Raw genomic sequence first — 20,178 nt, 5'->3', positions numbered from 1 at the left:
CATTTACATATTAAGCAAAGTGACATTAGAATTTCATTTTATTATTTGTATTTTCTTTTTAAAGCATTTCATTTTTTGAGATTTCCTTTTAGTATTTTTTTTCTCCCAGTGTTTCATATTAATAGTTTTGTTTGACTCCTGTTCTAGTTTATTGTGGCATTTGATTGATCCTTTATTTGGATTAGATGTCTGTTTTTGAATCCCAAACCTTTAGTTTACAATTGATAGATATAACTCTCGTGCCACAGAAACATGGAAGGTAATAGTGAGAACAAAATCGTTAACCTTGTAGAGGATGGAGAGTGAAAATCTGCCAAATGGTGGAATTGAACCCCAAACCTTTGGTTTACAAATCATGGACAATTGGACATAGCTCTCATGCCACGGAAGCATGGAAGATGCAAGTGAGAAAAAAATACTTAACCTTGTAGAATTTAGATGGAGAGTGAAAATTTGCCAAACTCTGGTCTTGAACCCCAAACCTTTGGTTTACACACCACGGGCATAGCTCTCATGCCACAGCATTGAAAATAGTTAACTTTATAGAGTTTAGAGAGGATCTTTTAGAGTTTAGTGTGAAAATGTTCCTTACCAGCTTGGAAACCTAAACCTTCAGCTTATAAACCCCTGTCATATCGCTTGTGCTACAAAGGCTTAAGGCCAGTTTACACCTATGCAACTTCATGCTACTTTAAAGCTATTTCCCTGGGGAACTAGCTTTGCTGGACGGCATGGACAGAACTGAGTCGGGTGTCAATGTCACACCAGACGATGAGAAGCAACACACAAGGAGCGGTAGCAGCTACACCGGCCCTGACTATCTACAGGAGGCAGCAGACCTCCCCTCCTAACAGGAACAACTAACCCCTACTCTATATCTGTTCTTCATTGCCAGGCATAACTAAACTTAAGATTCTGCCAATGACCCCCTCCCTCCCAAAAGAGTGCAGAGCTGCACCAATGGGATGCTCCAATGTCATGTAGTGTCTGAATGAGTGAGTCCTCTATCTCCCCATAAAAACCTGGAGTACATTATGCAACATTTGAAATCCTCCTCCTGCAGCCTTGATATTCGGCCAACAAGCTTTTCCAAAAGGAAAACGGAGTCATCAAGCCACTCTTAAATTACAATATTCTATACACATCCCTGATGAACAATTATAGGTCCATATCAACCGGTTTAAGTAAAATAAATGAAAAAGCGTTCTTTCAACAACTTCTTGGCACTAAACAACGGCTTTGATGTCTTCAAGACAGGTATTAGATATTGTAATGATGTACTTTTTGAAAACAAAAGCACTTAGTATAAAACACATTTAATTACACATTAAGAAACATAACAGTTCCTTGTGCACTGTAAAATCCTCATTGTTAATTTAACTAGAGTGTAAAAATGGAAATGGCATTCTCACACTCTGTGTTAAATTAACAGATTTACTGTGGGCTAATGTTTTTTTTTTACATCTTAACGAGACGGGCTTCTTTCTTCTGGTTAATGTGCAATCTACTAACCGTTTCACCTCATTCTGTGACTTTGTGTCCTCATCCAAACCAGAAGAAGTACAGCTCTTTTTCTTCTCACTATGTATGAAAGGTGCATATGTTGATCGGCAGGGTGAATACACAGCTGTTGGGCTGACATACTGTATATATGTCAGTGGACATCAGTCTATCCACATGACTATGGAGTGCATGGAACTCTTCTAAACACAGACTCTCATAATAACGTCATTGTCAGTTATCATCATCATCCTCCTCCGAAGAAGAGCGTAACACTCCACCGCTGTCATCCCGGTAACATCGGGCCAGGAGACGCAGCTCCTCCAGAGCCTCCAGGTAGTCAGCCATTTCAGGTCCTTGTGAGAGGAAGCTGGGGGCCACACGGCCAATGTTAAGGGTGCTGACACCGCGGTGCATATCTGACAGCCATTGGCCGACCGCGGGGCTTGACTGGAGGGAGGTCAGGATGGGCAGGGAAGAGACTACTGGTGCTGAGGCTGCACACAATGAAGAAAGAGAAACAGAAGTTCAAGAAAGGAAGGCAAAAATCACAGAGGCTCCACTTGAAAGAAATGAATCAGAATCGGTTTTGTTCAGAAAAAAATGCCAAAACAACGATTGAAATCACTGTATACTCACAGCCACGGGGAGGGGCCTGACTCTGTAATAAGCCCTGCTCACCAAGAGACTGGCTGCATATGTGTGGGAAAGGAGGTGTCAGTTTGCTGGGGGCTGACACCAGATGCAATGCCCTGTACAGCAAAGGAGAGAGAGGCAAAAAGACAAGAGCAGAAACCGTCAATCAGTAGTAGTTACATACAAAATAGTAGTTATCTGTTGTGTGTGTGTGTGTGTGAATGGGGAACTCACAGAGGTGTGGTAGGATAGAAGGATCTGATGTAGTCTTCAAGGACATCTTCCCCACGGTTAAGGCTGTACAGGGGAGTGCGTGGCTGGGTTCCTGGTTCCAGAGACCTGATAGCATGGATCGTAGTTTTTGTAGTTGTTTTTTCATCAAGTATTACAAAAGTCACGTGGAAGATGCTTATCTGGGCTATGTTACGTTTTATGGCAGAAAGAAAATCAACAGTCATGTATTCATTCATTTGGGGAAGATGCTGACCTGACCAGGCTCTGTCCCTCCAAGCCCTTGAGTGTTACCATCTGGCCGTAACATCGACCATCACCAAGTTCCGGGCAAGCTGATAAGGGTTTCCATGGTAGTGCATCAGCACAGGATGTCAAGGCATCAGGGAGACAGCTGCCGTGCATCATGGGAAAGGGAACGGCACCATACGCAGCCACCACCTGAAATTAACATTACCTCACTGAGCACAAGCTAAAAGCCTCTTGCATGGTATGTAGGAAACCTCATAGAGGACAATCACATTTATTTAACATTGATGATGATCACATATGATGACCCTAAAACCTTAAGTCCAGTGGTGCTAGGACAGGTAAGCTACATTATAAAACAACATAGAAAGAAACTATTGTGTTCATATGAGAGCATGAAGTCACCTTTCTCCCGGACGAGGCCAGCGCATCTGCCACTTGCCACATGGGGACAGTGTTGTTCCTCAGCCTGTAGGATGCAGTAAGGGCATCCAGACCTAGAGCCAGGACAGCGCTGCTGTGGTACCACAGTAAGGGCTGGCACAAAGGAAATATAAAGATGTACTTAGACATAGATCAATTGATAAATCAAATAAAACTGGAAAATCTCTATGGTAAACTGGCAATTAGGAATGGCAGGCAGGGGGTGTCTGGATGGCAAAGGATTAAAACACTCGCCCCCCACACCGCCCGAGTTCAATTGCGTTGGACAGTCCTGGTGGCACTATAATAGGGCAATGTAAACGCAAGTTTCACCGCAATCGGACGCTGCGTTCATGATTTGAGGCATTTTGTTCAAAACGGGCCACTCCTGCAAACTTTAGATGTCAATCTTAGCCGATCAGGATGGCATATGAAAAATCCAGCATGTTCGTCTTTATCACTAAAGAGATCATGTGTACCGATGTGCGTGAAATGTGGATAAAATCTGAAATAATATTAAAAAAATGTTTTACATAAGTCGGCCTCCTGGTGGCGCTATAAAAGGCAGATGTGAAAAATGCAGGGCAAAGGTTTTTCCTTGGCCTCTAGGGAGTAAGCATACAAAGTTTTATGCAAATCGGTGAAGTTATAGGTAAAAAAGCAAATCGGCCTGTTATAGCGCCACCATAAGGCTGATTTGAAAATTCAAGTGGCTTTTCTTCCTCGGCCTAGTGGGAATGTGCATGCAAAATTTCAGGGAAATCACAAGCTGTGTTCAGGATTTGTGGCATTTTGTTCAAAATGGAGCACTACTGCAAACTTTGGAAGACAATCTTAGCCAATCAGGATAGAATATGGAATATCTGGAAAAAAACAGTTAAAAAAATCTGAAATAATCAGTTTTAAAAAATCTGTTCGTTTAATGACTATAGAGATACTGCTGTGTACCGATTTACGTGTGTTTGGACAAAATCTGTAGGAGTACTGTTAAAAAATTTGTTTTGCAAAAATCGGCCTCCTGGTGACGCTACAACAGGCCCATGTGAAACATTTGGGGCAGAGGTTCTGCTCTGGCATCCAGGGAGTGTGTGTGCACAGTTTCGCTGCAACCAGGCCAACACGGTGCCGGAGATTAGCTGCTCGCAGACAGACACACGGACACACGGACACACACACACACACACACACACACTCATGGATGGACAGGGTGCAAAACAAAACTAAGAAAACAGTCTGGAGAGAGAGAAACTGATAAGTGAGACTCACATTGTAGTTTAGATGAGGAAAGGCCATGGGAGAGGTGGGTCGTCTGCCCAGCCCACCCCTCAAGGTCATAAGAAAGAACTGTGCCTGGCCATATGCACTGTCCCTAATGCACAGTTCATCAGGTGGTAGAGGTCCTTCATTGGAGTCTGAATCAACAGAAGCAATAGCATTACAAAATAAGCCTTGTTTGTTGCAGCAGTATAAAAAGAAATGGTGCTTTTACAAAAAAAAATAGATAAAAGAACGATAAACTACCTCTGGGTTAAATGACAGGGTTAGACAATGAACAAAACTGTAATCTTGGGGAGTTTTGCAGATAGCTACCATAGAACGTTTCTCATTACTCACCGAATCTGGGTGGCTGACAGGTGCCAGCCCCCAGGTTAGGATACCTCTCCCACCATATGGGTCCTGCAGCATTTCTGTGACCTTTGATCCCAGGCCGGAAAAGCCATCGGCCAAGTCACACAGCACCTGGAACCCCTGATAGAAACAAGGGATGCAGGAAGAGGAAGAGATGGAAGTAATGGGAAAAGAAAGAAGGGAATGAAGAAAAGGACAGAAGGAAGAAATGATAAGAGTACTTTCACTAGTGAGTAAATATGTTCCCGTTTTTGGTCAACATCACAAATGCACTTGAAATAAAGTAGATACAGTAGTAATTGGATGTGTACCCGACTTAACCCAAGTTCCTCTATAATCTTCAGTGTAATGCACCTATAATAGAACATGCATATGATCACATTTGATATTAATGCGCTCATGCAAGTGTCTAGAATCCACTTTGTCTCATCACAGGTTTATACAGAGCCCCTAAAGGGACATTTGTAGGTAAAAAAAAAATAGGAGTAGCTTTACAAAAAACAAAGTTAGTGAATTAGTTTGTGAAGTTTGTGAAAAACAAATGTGGACGAATAAAATAAAATAAAACTCAATTCACCAACTAGTTTTTTTCCCTGCACCTTGAAAAAAAACAACCCTGAAAAAATAAAATAAACCAACACTTTTCAAAATAAAGCTACCCCTAAAAATGTATTACCTACAAATGTTCCTTTAGGTTTACAGGTGAAATGAAGTGGGGGAAATTAGTTTTTGTGCTAGCGCCATTGTTTTTGTTGTTTTCAGTAAGAAAGGAAAAGAAGAGGGGGGGGGGGAGCCAGGAGCAAGAATCTATGTTAGCTTATATAACTATAGCTATAATTTCATCAAATGATGAATGCTCAATCGATTTACAAACCAGTGTCAATGTGGCAAATGATACACCTAAGTTTGCAAACAAATTTTGTGTGCGTGTGTGAAATGAGAGGTGGAGGTAAATTGTAAATTGAGAGTGTGTACAATGAAACTATTTAAAATCTAAATCAAAACAATGAGTAGAGTTTAAGTGTGTATGTATTGTAGTTACCTGAAGATGATCACATTCCTCCACAAAGAAGTGCAGTCTGTCCTCCAGCTCTTCCAACACAGATCCCTGGAGCAGTGCCTCTCCCTGGCCAAACACTTCCAGACGGTGAGTCTCCCTGGACATCCACACATGCACACTGTTGTTGAGACTCTGACATGGCATGTATATCATGAAACTGAATATAATGAACTATGGTGCACCAGATAACTCTTTAACATAATCTGGACATCCCAAATAGTCCCACATCGCTCCTCCAAGAATGTGTGTAAAGTGGATCGGCGCTGCCCCTCACCCATCATGGTTGTACTGGTGGATGACGGAGATGGTGCGAGGGTGCAGGTGGATCCTGAGGAAGTCAGACCATACCCTCACACTGCCCTCCAGCCTGTAGGTGTTCTGTAAACGCTCCAGATGGTCGTTCACAGTAGCCATGCTCACTGCAGTTGACAACAGGAGTTTTATGAATGATCTCTGGTTACTTTTAATTACACGCAGAAGGGAACACCATAAACTGCATTTACATATCACATGCAAAGTTCAAACAATTGCCCATAAAAATAATATAAATACATATTTAAGAGAAAATTGCTGATTAGGAGTTGAGAAAATTATTGGATCGTTCTATTACCTGAGCACTGAGGGTGAGACTCGGAGGCAAAATCAGCAAATACCTCCCCCTTCTGAAAAGAAAGATAGACGTCAAAATAAGATTGAATGAGGATGTTTTCATGATTCAAGTTCAGTACTATGCACATGAAAGTTGTAAGTGGATGAAAAACAAAGCCCTGTCCTTTAATCTTAGGACTCTTTTTGTTCCCAGTGATGGAATGAATAATAAACAAACGCTATGCTCTCAGAGCTGTCTGAAACATAACCGTCCTTTCTTTTGAAAATAATTACATGTCGATGTCACAGAAGACGGAACCTCTTTTCTTTTTTCATTTTCAAAAGACTATTTACAAGCATTGTGTCATAAGATCAATTTAAATAACATATCGTAATGCACAGGATTTACATCTCATTATAAATACTCACATCTAGTTTGTCCAGGTCTTGGAGGAAGGGGTTCTTTGTCGTGGGAGTCTCTTTGTGCAGCATCATTTTTCCCTCCCTGCCAAGTGGAGCACATTTTCATATTGAATACAAAGAACCAATAACTTGTTATGCAAAGATACTTAGACCAAAATGTTAAATATTTTCATATTTTTGTAATGGGAGGAATATTCAATATATTTGAAATTGACAATAAAAGGGTTTTTGAGATTAAAGGGGTTTTTGAGTACCGTTTGTGAAATGTGGTTCACAAATTATATCACATGGGACAGGAAAAAGAAAAAGAAATATTCATTTATACTATATTTAGTTGTTGGTATCCTCTAAGCAGCCAAATAATATTCTGACATATACAGACATTATGAATCAAACGCCTGTCCATTTTTGACCATGCTAAAATCTTTCACACTGTGCCAATTATTGAATTGAGTCTACCCGTTTGTGTGTGTGATGAAACTACAACCTACAGTATGTCAGCTGACATATGTTGGGGCAATATTTACCTTGAATAAAACAAAACAAGAAAAAACAAATAAATGGAGGAAGATTTAGACTCAGACTTGGATTGATGATTCTCCAAAGGGCAGTGGAAATATCTCCAGATATTTTTTACACAAAACTGTGTACACTTAGACTAGCAGATACTGTAGTGTTTGATTCCTGAGCTTTAAAACATGAAACATGTAAAATAATTGTTGCAGTAGTTTGTCTGGTTATGGTAGAAGCACACTTAACGACCATGGCACATGGCACAAAATCGGCAGAACTCATAGCCTACGACACTGATGCACGACTGTGCATCAGCTTGAAGAAGGCTGTCCTTTATCCTGTCACACTGAACGACACAGATTCACACGGGCAGATACAAAGTCACACAGCATATTTGTCGCTCTGTATCCGTGTTGTTCAACACTGTCGTTTACGTCATCTCTTCCCTGCGTCATCGGAGCTACAGTTGTAGTTTTGTATCTTTGTATCTGGAAGTTGAACCCAGCTCAACTTCAATTTGTATCTTTGTATCTTTGTATCTTTTGTAGCAGCTGCAAACGTCGGATGTTGCTTTGTATCTTCATGTCGCTGGCTTCCATTGGAAATTAATGGTAGCATGTATCTTTGTATCTGCCCATGTGAACGCAGCACCACGAATAATGTTTTTGCCATGATGTAGATAAATATTGATCTTGTGGAAGAAATTCAGGCACCAGAGACAGCGCAGCAGTAAAAGTTACAGATACAGGGCAAAGAAGTACAATAAGTACAGACGAATAACATCCCAATAAAGACACCGTCAGACAAATATGAATAAAGTATACTGATGTATACACCCTATACATTCATCCTGTCTGGTGCAGAACAAGTGACACCGTCAATAAATACAGTATATAAGTATACAGACGTATACACTCTATATACAATCCTCCTGCCTGATGCAGAATGTGAAAAAGAGTAGCATGGTAAGCCTATAGTTATGACATCAGCACAGACCACAGGTAACGTTACAGGTGACAGATTGGATGTTACAATAGTCACACAACAATGCAACAAAGTAACAGAGTCAGATACCGTTGCCCTTTGCGTACCTCATTATATATAATCGTTCTCATAGCAAACGGCACAAAGGACTGACGAAGCTCCTCCAGCCTCAGGCTGGTAGAGGAATAAGTCCTTCCTATCGCTCACTCGCTCTTCAATCTCCATGTGGATGGTGTGGGAGTGGTTGGCCCCATGGCCTCCAGCTTCCTCTGTACACGCACCTTCACCACCCCGTCTTGTGTGGCCCCAACGACAGAGCCAGCCTTCCTCACCAGCCTGTTTAGGCTTATTGTGACACACACACACACACACACACACACACACACACACACACACACACACACACACACACACACACACACACACACACACACACACACACACACACACACACACACACACACACACACACACACACACACACACACACACACACACACACACACACACACACACACACACGGTCCCCAGCAAAAGTAGTTAATATAGCATCACAATCATTTTATATACTTTGGCTATAGAGTATGCACATGCATCACTTTTCCACCGGGACACGCCCACCCTCATCCAGACTGAAAACATTGAGCAGTATGGAGCGTTGGAAGCGCTCGTTGGAAATCACTCAACGGTCCTGCGTACCACCTGTTTCTAAATTGCACATAATGCAGGAGGCAGCAGGACATTGCGCTATTGAAAACGAGCGCTTCCAAACTCTTGACACTTAGAAAAAGAATCACCTGCACGGAATTTATTGACAGAAAGTAGCTCATAACATGTCTATGTGACCTACGTGGATTGTTATGAAACAAAAACTTTGCAGATAGAAACAGGATGATTCAAGCTTTCCGTACAGCTGCCATGTTGGTGTGTTTAACGTTGTTTAATACAATCAGATTGGACGTTTTTTTTCCCACTCAGTAGGCATTCCTGCATAACATCCGGGTACGATGATGTCACGCTCATAGCCTCTATTTAAAAAATTGAGAAAATTGGCCCAAATATATATTTTTTTATATATGAAGCGAACATTTTTAACTCAAATCTTTGCTTCTGGGGGTCCCTGGAACAAAATATTTTGAGATGAGGGTCAGCGGCCAAATACATATCATTTTGGAATTATAATTTTGAAAAAGTTGGAGCACCACTGATATTGCAACATACGTTCTGAAAAACTGTTAGGATTTAGAAGACATTTGTAGAATCGGCCTCAGGTCTTAATGGGTTAAACTAAGGCATGAGAAGAAGAAGTGTGTGGCTAAAAATGTCATTCAATTCAATTTTTCAATTCAATTTTTGTCAACTTTGTCTGGATAGTGGGTACTACAGCTCTGATGCTCATTGTACATTTCAGCAAGCTACTGTAGGAACAGAAGGTTATTCTGCTGCTGTACTTGTTTTACATCACTGTTTGGTGTGTATAAGTACATAGGCTAAATGCCTAAAAACAAACGTAGTACTCTAATGCCGCCTAATTTCAGTCCCGAAAGTAAGACAGAATTTTTTGTATTCCCTGAAGAGAAGATGTTATATTCGATTATTTTAAAGGTACATACAAAGCCTGAAAGTTCTTCATATCCTCTTATACAAGTGCTAAAGAGAATAAACCTTAAATTAATTGTGAAATTATACAAACCTGTGTAGCAACAAAGTAGTGGTGTGGGTTTGTGTCTTCTAACATGGAGAGCAGGCACTGCGAGGCAGGAACGGGAACCTTGAGGTGACGACAGTTCCTGACCTGAAACCTCTGGAGGATCATTTTGGCTCCGTACAGTTCCTTTCCCAGAGTCTCCAGTTCCTTCAGTGCACAACTGTAGTGCATGAGAGATTGAAACAATTATGCTACAATGACAATGACATGAGTTTAATTGATACACTTTAAGATAACTATAGGCTCTATGCACAGCAGCCATATAGGAAAGAAATTGGGCCTCTTCCATACTTCCTTCACAGGTGTTGCCAATGAATGATACTATTAAGGCTCTGTTCCATTCTGGTCAACCAGAGTCAGGGTGCTGATATTGTGCATGTTGGCTCACTGGAGACACTCTGCTACACCAGTGGGTCTCAAAGTGGGGTCCAGGGACCCTTACAGTATGGTTCCTTGAGGGGATTCCAAATGGCCCCTTACAGGTGTGTAACTGAGAGTGTACAAATGGAACCAAATGGACCCGTAGTGTACAAATGGAACCAAATGGACCCGTAATTTGTACATTCTCAGAGTTATGGGGTCCTTGAAACTAAAAAGTCTGAGAACCACTGTGCTACACTAAAAGGAACAGAGCCTTCATTAGTATCATTGGAAACACCTGTGAAGGAAGTGAGGAAGAGGTCCACTTTCTTTCCAATGTGGCTGCTGTGCATAGAGCCTATTAAGTGTTTTTTGTGAAAATGTTTTGTTTTCAGTTATCAGCTTCAATTTTAGTGTTCCAGTTTCAATTTTGTGTGGTCATTTCTTTGTGTCATCACTTCCAATCTCAATTGTCTATCCTGTATCCTTTCTCTCTCCTGACTGGATCAAATTGGTGTCCGACCTGAAAACCCATTTGCTGTTTACTAAAAAGCTGTAGTGGGGACAGGATGTTTGTTACTGAACAAACACAATGATTGCTTGGTATCGGAATATAGAGCTATTTAACACTTACGTTAACCAAGAAAACCACATACTAGTACACCTTTAAGCCATGTTTACTATGCAGTGGTGGAAAATGTACTCAAAAGTTTTACTGAAAATTATCAATTCTGCAATGTAGAAATACTCTGTTACAAGTAAAAGTCCAGAATTCAAAATGTCAAATAATTGTAGTGGAGTAAAAGGACAATATTTGCCTCTGAGATGTAGTGGAGTAGAAGTACTGAAAATTGGAAATACTCCAGTAAAGTAAAAACTTTTTTTTTAATTTAAGTACAGTACTTAGTTACTTTCCACCACTGTTAGTATGAAAGCAGACAACAAGTCCACTCACTTGGTGGTGCAGAGTGTCACCTCTCCCATCAGGTATTTACACATAATATTATATAATAGCTCTGGTCCATAGCCTAGACAGTGGAGTTCCTCTCCCCAGGGGAGAGGAACTCCACTGTCTAGGCTATGGACCAGAGCTATTATATACTCACTTGGTGGTGCAGAGTGTCACCTCTCCCATCAGGTATTTACACATAATATTATATACTCACTTGGTGGTGCAGAGTGTCACCTCTCCCATCAGGTACTTGGGCAGCTGCTCCTTGATCTGGATCTTGTTCTTCAGAGCCGCTTGGCAGAAGGTCCCGTCGATGAGGATCTGAAAGGGTTGCCTGAAGTTAAAGTTGTATTTGTAGAAGCTTATGTTCTTCTTGGCTTGCTTTTGTCGTTTGATTTTCATGGTGCCTGGACAGCAAAACTAGAGAGCTATTAAACTAACTAATGATTAATAATCCGCCTTTTATCACCTAAAATGTTACAGACTTTATGGAGCTGGATGTAAGGAATCAAAGAGCTACTTTACATGTAAGGTTTTGATCGCTAATGTTAACATAATGGTATTTAACTCAGCCTACAACCCAGCATGGCAGGGTAAACATTCAATATGGCGGTGCTTCCAGCAGTGTTGCCAGGTTTTGGGAGAGAAATAAGCAACTGGGTCTAGGAAAACAAGCCCAAAAGAAGCAACTTAGGTCACATGAGCGCTTTTTAATCGGCTATTTGAAAATAGCCGATCTACAAGCTCACAACGCGTCGAATCGTGAGCTTGTAGATATGTTATTTTCAAAAACTCTTGCAATAAAATGGGGAATATTTTTGAATATTCATTTTTAAAACATTCTAACAACACAAATGCTCCCCTCGGCACAAAACATTTTTATTAAAATATTTGAGAACCACTGGTTTAAATATTATTTTTATTTTTTTAAACAAGCCTAAATAAGCATGTACACTTTAGAAACAAGCCCCAAAAAACACAACCCGTAACTGCAAGCATTTTCAAGCAACTTTACAGAAAAAGTCAAAGTCGCTTATAATAAGCCGACATGGCAACGCTGGCCACTGGTATTGAGTCCGGACGGAAACAAAGATTATTTAAGATCTTTGTTCCAGCCCATTATTTATTTTATTCTAATAGGAACCACGTAACGATTATTAGCCATTTAAAAATAGTTGAGAGGGGGTTATTGACTAGATAAATTCAAGCCATTAAAATATTTACGTGTATTTGCCATAGAGTTAGGTATTTGCTTATACATTAGAATACAACATTGTTCCCTGTGGATAAAACAGATGGAAGCTGGTTTGGGTTGTTATGCTTTCTGCTTTGGCAATGTAAACGTATGTTTTCTCATGCCAATAAAGCCCTTTGAATTGAAAATTGAATTGAATTGTGTGTGTGTGTGTGTGTGTGTGTGTGTGTGTGTGTGTGTGTGTGTGTGTGTGTGTGTGTGTGTGTGTGTGTGTGTGTGTGTGTGTGTGTGTGTGTGTGTGTGTGTTGTTTTTAGTAATCACACCGGCCCGGGTCACTCAAAGTTCGGAATGCGCAGTGATTGTAACTGTGCACCATGGGGTGCACAGACAGCCTCTCAGGTCCAGCCTGGTAAACCATCCCCCCCCCCTCCGGAAATCTCATTTGCATTTGATTTCAGGAATTTCAGGGGAATCCCTTGGTCACTGCTTTGTTGCAAATGACGCAAAGCACACACAGTCTGTTCCGTTTCTTCAATGCATTGCAACCACTGCCATTTCTCAAACCAGCTTCGTTGAAATGTTCTCTCAAAGTTCTCCGTGCCAACCTTTGGATTGTTGCATGACAACAGTGGCTGTTCGTTCGCTAAGGGAGGATTTAACAACTGGAAAAGGCAAGAGAAAGGTTTGCTGTGATGCATGCGCACTGTGCCATCCTGCTGGACACATTGGACATACACGCCATGTTAAAACTTTCTCACCAGAACGCAAGGCTTCAGGTAAGATGGCTTTATTTTATGCTGTGCAGCTCATGTCTGTGCCTGCATAATAGTTTTTTTCTTTGGAGCAATGCTGCTGTGCATTTACTTATCCAGTTACCTGTAAACCGACAGCATCTCCTGCCTGTCTCTCTCTCTCTCCCCCCCTGATCTCTGCCTCTCCATTGCATATTTTTGTACTGTACACAGTACAGTCTGTACTACCAGAGTACCTGTCCTGTGAGCTTGGTTAAGTTAGCCACTGTTCATTTAATGTGTGCATTATGCTGCTGCGTAAAATGCGTAATTTACGCAGGACCTGTGTTTCTGTTTTTTCTTGTAATGCTGCCGTTGTGCAAATGCAAGGAGCAGGACTGGTTATAGTAGGCTGTCGTTTGTCTTTGCAAGGCTGTCTGCCGCTGTGCAGTTTGTCTGTCTGTAATAAGCCTATTGAATCATAATTAACGTGGTTGTAACGTTAAATCATCAATCGTTTCTGTGTGTCCGACGTCCGTGCAGTTCATGAGCAGTATTAAAGGCTATTCCTGCTTTCGCCACAAGATGGCGCTTGTCGTTAGTTTTATGAAGGTCAAAAACTCAACTGAGCTCAGTTCAGACTGACAAGTCAGCCAGAGAAGAACAGCACCTAATGAAATACAGAAGTGTCCCTTATTTAGTGTCCCTTATTGATCTGATAAGGGACACACTTTGTTCCTTACTTTTGGGAATCAATCATTGACACACATCTTAAAAGTTCAAACAGCTCATATACAATAATACAGGTTATTAACAATTTGAATAAGCCTATGACTTACACCAAATCTCTCCCAAAAGATTGCAGATGGTGTTACAGTTCCAATTTGTCTGCTCATTTATTTATTTCATCACTTACAATTACACTAGTTTATCCTGTATGAGTTCTCTCTCCTGATTGGATGAAATTGATATCCTGACCTGAAAATGTATTTTCTGTTTACTAAAGAGCTGGAGAGACAAGGATACCCCTATTACTGAAACATCTATCTATAGCAATGATTACTATTAGACTATTGAGCAATTTAACACTTGTTTTAACCTTTAATATACAACAAAAATGTCTGGAAGGCAGGAATAGTTTGACCCATAAAGAGTACTAATACTCTGCTTGTAATAATGTAACATGAATAATGATCAAATGCTCCTGGTATAACATCATCAATAGAAGGCAAACATGAACTACTTATTGGTTAATAATAGTGTTTATTGTCCCACAGGGATATTCAGCTTCACAGTCTGTTGCACAGAAAATACATAATATAACACAAAACATCATAACACCATGACAATACATGAAGTCCCCAGGATACACTAACCAACATATCAGTGTTGTTTATTGCAGCAATGGCTGAATGGACAAAACTCCAGGTCTGATAAAACGTGATAATCTCCCATACAATGCATTGATAGCATTCGAAGCCGGTGACTATAACCAACTTATTGCCATTTCAAAGTTCTGCATCCTCGTCCGGATGGCATGAGTGTTAAGTGACGATTGAGGGTCATTGTCAGTATAATTTTCTATTGCGAGTGCTAAACGTGTGATGGCTTTATCGTTCATATCAGAAAGTGTGGTTGTGGGAAGGCCAATAGTTTTAGAGGCAATACAAGCAATACTGAAAAGTTTGTTTTTGTTAGACATGGTCAATATATTGTATTCTAACACCTTCAACATGGCCTCCCTATTTTGGGCATATCATTGTAGGCAAACCTTTTAAAAAATGTTCCAAAATAGCTACAATAGCTGATAGTGTACAGGGTCACAACGCGCCGCAACTAGACATGTTGTGACCCTGTGGAATGGATATTTTTTTACAATCTGTCGTACAACAAATTACATATGGCTTAAAGGTCACAGGTCACAACTAGGATTTCTAATTAACAAAAATGACACTCGTTGCTAAACAATATCCTGTCCAATTCTCTGGTCCAAGAGTACTTGGGAGCCGGGAACTCTAGGGAGACGGGAGATCAATTCTATGGTCATGTTTCTCAGTTTCACTATGTATGCGGTACTTATGCTTAGCAGGGCATATAGAATGTACACAGTTCTAAGATCAGTCAAACCTGAAATGTAGCCTATTGCCCTTTGAACCAAAAAAAGAAAATAAGTCCTTTCTGAGATATTAAGACTGAACAGTACTCAACTAAAACAAAACAAAATCTCTCGTTGAGTATCCAAAAGGGCCCCTTTATAATTGTCCTCAGTCCAAAACATACGAATATAGAAAAAGAAATGGAGAGAATGGAAATACCAATGTTGTCCAAGTATGCAGTAGGAGCAGCAGTGAACAGAGGCACGGTGAGCAGTCAGTTCTCCACAGGCACGATGAGCAGTCAGTTCTCTACAGGCATGATGAGCAGTCAGTTCTCCACAGGCATGATGAGCAGTCAGTTCTCTACAGGCATGATGAGCAGTCAGTTCTCTACAGGCACGATGAGCAGTCAGTTCTCTACAGGCATGATGAGCAGTCAGTTCTCTACAGGCATGATGAGCAGTCAGTTCTCTACAGGCATGATGAGCAGTCAGTTCTCCACAGGCACGATGAGCAGTCAGTTCTCTACAGGCATGATGAGCAGTCCTCTTTCCTCACTATGTCCACTTTAAACAGAAGAGTGTCACACAGAAAAGTGATGTGAGATGAATGAATGCAGAACGACGTCTCACAGACAGGCAAAAACAACCTAAACCCATTTAGTCTTCTTTTACATTACTGTACCCTGGGTTTAACACAAAATACAAATTAGGACTCACAAATGCAAATCACACATCACCCCATAAAATTAAGAATAAAATAATATCTTATAAAGCATAATATTAAAACGGCATAGACCGTTTATATTCTGACCACAGAGGTACCTTGTACAACCATACTGGCCAAAGATGAATGAATGAAGCGTTCTCCTGACACGTTCTATGGTGAAAACGGCCATAAATCACTACACTTTTTTTTATTTTTTATCCCACGATTTTGTAACCCTATTTTTTACACCCAGTGCCAATTGTCTATGTAATCCTGGGCACTACCTTCCTCTGCCGACCTAGGGAGGCCAGGGCCGAGCTCATGCCTCCTTCAATGCATGAGAGCCAACTGACCTTCTTGTCACCTGACAGGGGGGAGTTTCCCTGGTTGGACGTAGCGCGTGGAAGGAACACGTTATTCCAACCAGTTCCCTTCCCCTCCATCAGGCGCCCCGGCTGGCCAGGGGGAGGCAGTATAGTGACCAGGATTACTGCATGTTTTTGTGAGGGTACCCACCCTAGGAGACACGGGGAGAACATGCAAACTCCACACAGAAAGGCCCTTTCGCCAACCCCACCTAGGGTATGGGCACTGATGACGCGGAGGAGAGAACACACCCCCAGCGCCCACAGCGTCCCCTGCGGGAATCGAACCCAGGACCTTCTAACTGTGAGGCGACAGCACTACCGACTGTGCCACCGTGCCCCTCATAAATCACTACACAGTGAATGAGACCAACACTAATTACACAACTGGCTAACATGACAGCTGAGTAACACGTGCGTGATGATGACCTCTGCCTGCTAGTAGGATACTACAGAATGTACCCAGTGTGTTAGTTAGTGCGTGATGATGATGATGATGCTGACCTCTGTCTGGCAGGTGTAGGTTTGGGATCTCTCCATCCAGATGAGATCTTAGCGCTGCTCTTTCAGCCATCGACCTTGAGAGAACTGAGAGGCTCAGGAGCCTGGAGATTGGAACACAACAGACAGAGAGGAAGGAAAGAGTATGGTTAAGTGGATAGATGGATGGAGAGGCGAGGACATGAGTGTGTGAGTGAGTGTGTGTGTGTGTGTGTGGGGGGCGGGGGGCCGGGGAGGCAAAGGGTAAAAACAATGCAACACAATCTACCCTACATTGGGCCTTCTACTGCAAAAAAAAGAAAAACAAATGTTTTGTGTATTTATTGTTGAGGTTGGATGAAAGCTTGTGAGATATGTCCAGGTCTCACTCTCAGCTCCTCCTCTATGGTTCTAACTGTGTTTGAAAGGGTTGATGAAGTCTCTGTTCAGACCCTCAGTAGTCTCCATCATCTGACTCTTCTGCTGCTCTTCCTCCCTCAGTGCAGTGATTCCTTCTGTAGAAACCGACGAAGCATCTTCATGTGAACGCCATAGTAGAGTGTATGACAAAAGAAATCCAAGAAGTACTGCTTGACTCCCAAGTGGTATGGAGTGGACTGCAGAATTCCAAGGCACTCCGTCTTTAATGGAAAAAAAAGAAGAAAATCAACATTTTATTTTAAGTAAGGCAACAGCATGCCTAACACGTGTCGATACAATATGGAGATACGAGGTTTCTGCCCGACAGCAACGATATACAGTACAGCATTTCATGTCAAATGTTATACAGAGAAAAGCAAGCAAGAATGCATGTAGTCGGAAATAATACAGAAATAAACAAAACTGACCTTCATTGCAAGCACCTCTGCAAGCTGCTTTGATGACAGTGGCTCATAGCTCACACACCTGTTACCTTCACAGCAGAGCTCTGTTCTGAATAGATCAGAAACAAAACTAACGAAGCATTGGCATAATGAGACGCATGACAGTTTAAGTAATAGTTCTTACATTCAACGACTTTGATGGTTTCAGAGTGCATTGATTTTGTGATGAATTCTGTAAAATGATAGTTTTAAGGGATGAAGTTGTTAACCTTATGCCCAACCCCCAATATGGAGGACTAGGGATTGTCCTTAGTCTGATCCCTACCCTTGTGAGCTGTCCGGCATGGTTGGTCCAGCCAGAAGCCGTGACTCCAGCCGGCTTAGCTCTCTGGGTCACTGGGATAACTCAAGCTCCTCCACCACCGGCAAGGTGACAATCCATGGGAGGAGAACCCGATTTAGTCATTGCCAATTCCCAATTATCCCCAAGTGTCCTGCAGTCCCTGTTGCTGCCACCTCCCCTCACCTTTGGAGGTATAAACTATGTGCATCAAGGTTATTATAGGTAAATGAAATTAGCGAAAAAACGAAACTAGAACCTTTTAACACATCAGGTGCCAGCATTTTTTCATAACAACTTACGTTGGGTGCCAGCATTCTCCCCATTGACTGCGCTTTGCTGTTTAAAGCTCTAGACTCCACGAGGAGCAAATCCATGTAAAAAAAAACATCCATTCATGTTGCGCGATGACCCTGGCTACAGCCTGGAACGATAACATTTCACTCGCGAGTTACAATGGGGGGGGATCGCGCATCGCGCATGACCGGTTTTCCCCACCGGAAACAGATTCGGAGATATAGGTGTTTTAAAGAAGGAAATAGACAGGAAGTGGATGGCAGCCATGTTTTTTTTTCCGGTGATCTATCTGGCCTATCCTTCTCAAGATCACAAAGGGTACTCCCAGAGCTGCTCTAGCCCCGCCCGTGTGGAGAAAAACGAAAAAAACAAAAAGACATATTTCACGGTCTGGACCGTGTTCGGCACCGGACCGCTACTCTGCGCAAACACGGTTCAGACCGTGTTTGGCACCCGATGTGTTAATAACTCACCCCTGACAAATACCCCATACTACAATAAAAAACTAAAACCTAACTCCCGGCCGGGACTCGGCGAACCCAGGATTTCTGGGGTTGTAGGCGCATATATGTTATCAGTCGGGTAAAAAGCCAGGCTCGCTAGCGAGCGGCAATGTAACGGCCTATATCTACAGTCGTCCCCTGAGCTTCTCCACCTCAGTAAGGACGATTAGCAAAGGCGGCTAATCGTCAACAAGGCAGCATTATCCACTATCCAGTCAGCTTTTTCAAAAAATTAACTAGTGAACTCACTTTAAAAACTTATTACAACTAAATTGAAATAGAAAATACGAAGTCAAAACGAAATACAAACTAATGAAGTATTCAGAACTATAATAATCTTGATGTACATCCTGCAGCGCAGCAAAAAGGACATGATCACTTGATCCTCACCAGCTTCCCACCCGTAAACACGGCCAATTGTGTTTGTTGAAGCGCCCAGCCAAGCTGGATGCACCGCCTCTGCTGCTGGGTATTGAACCCAGGTATCTGCGGTGGTGGGGGAGTGTTTTGCCTCTACCACACCCAGACGCCCCAAAGTGTTTAGATTGTGTGTCTCCACACACACACACACACACACACACACACACACACAAGATATACAGTATAGATAGTAGACAGATATTGATTGATTTATATATTTTTAGCTTTTTTTGTTTTTTTCTTTTACATTTCAACAACTATTCCTAAAATGACTATTACTACTTGATGTTAAACTCTAAACCATATAAAGTAACAGACGAAAATAAATGAGCTTACCTCAGGTTATTTCAAACAAACTGTGTCTTCTGGCAGCCACAGTACAGCCTATGCATGCCTACAGTCGTCGTCGTCCCTTTCTGGAAGCGCATCCACACGCACCAGGAGCGATCAGGAGCCTGGCTCGACTGACCAACTTCGACTGGGGGGACCTCCGCCTCCAGTCCGGGGAAACTCCTACACGGTCCATAAAAGACAGACAGGTAGTTTTTTCGTTGCATTTTCGCCCTTTGTCTTCTGAACAACTATTCCTAAAATGACTATTACTACTTGATGTTAAAATCTAAACCATATAAAGTAACAGACAAACGTAAATGTTCTTACCTCAGGTCATTTCAAACACATTTCCTAGTGTTTCCTGGCAGCCACAGTACAGCGTATGCATGCCTACAGTCGTCCCCCTTTCTGGAAGCGCATCCACACGCACCAGGAGCGATCAGGAGCCTGGCTCGACTGACCAACTTCGACTGGGGGGACCTCCGCCTCCAGTCCGGGGAAACTCCTACACGGTCCATAAAAGACAGACAGACAGGTAGTTTTTTTGTTGCATTTTCGCCCTTTGTCTTCTGAACAACTATTCCTAAAATGACTATTACTACTTGATGTTAAAATCTAAACCATATAAA

The 20,178-nt window shown here is 41.9% G+C and overlaps 1 pseudogene across 1 annotated transcript; it reads right to left on the bottom strand.

The window, feature by feature from the left end:
* Positions 1-264: 264 nt before the first annotated feature.
* LOC308095906 (protein misato homolog 1-like) lies at positions 265-10,062 on the bottom strand (annotated as a pseudogene). The gene is made up of 13 exons (XR_013935121.1): positions 9,930-10,062; positions 8,344-8,581; positions 6,746-6,821; positions 6,339-6,390; positions 6,003-6,147; positions 5,711-5,825; positions 4,654-4,788; positions 4,306-4,451; positions 3,022-3,153; positions 2,624-2,808; positions 2,371-2,475; positions 2,140-2,252; positions 265-1,997 (listed from the first exon to the last, which is right to left on the bottom strand). The product of XR_013935121.1 is annotated as a protein misato homolog 1-like (transcript).
* Positions 10,063-20,178: the final 10,116 nt, after the last annotated feature.

Source organism: Gymnoscopelus braueri (genome assembly GCF_963280865.1).
Source record: "Gymnoscopelus braueri genome assembly, chromosome: 11".
NCBI classification, from domain to species: Eukaryota; Metazoa; Chordata; class Actinopteri; order Myctophiformes; family Myctophidae; genus Gymnoscopelus; species Gymnoscopelus braueri.
This window is presented reverse-complemented; position numbering and strand designations above follow the sequence as displayed.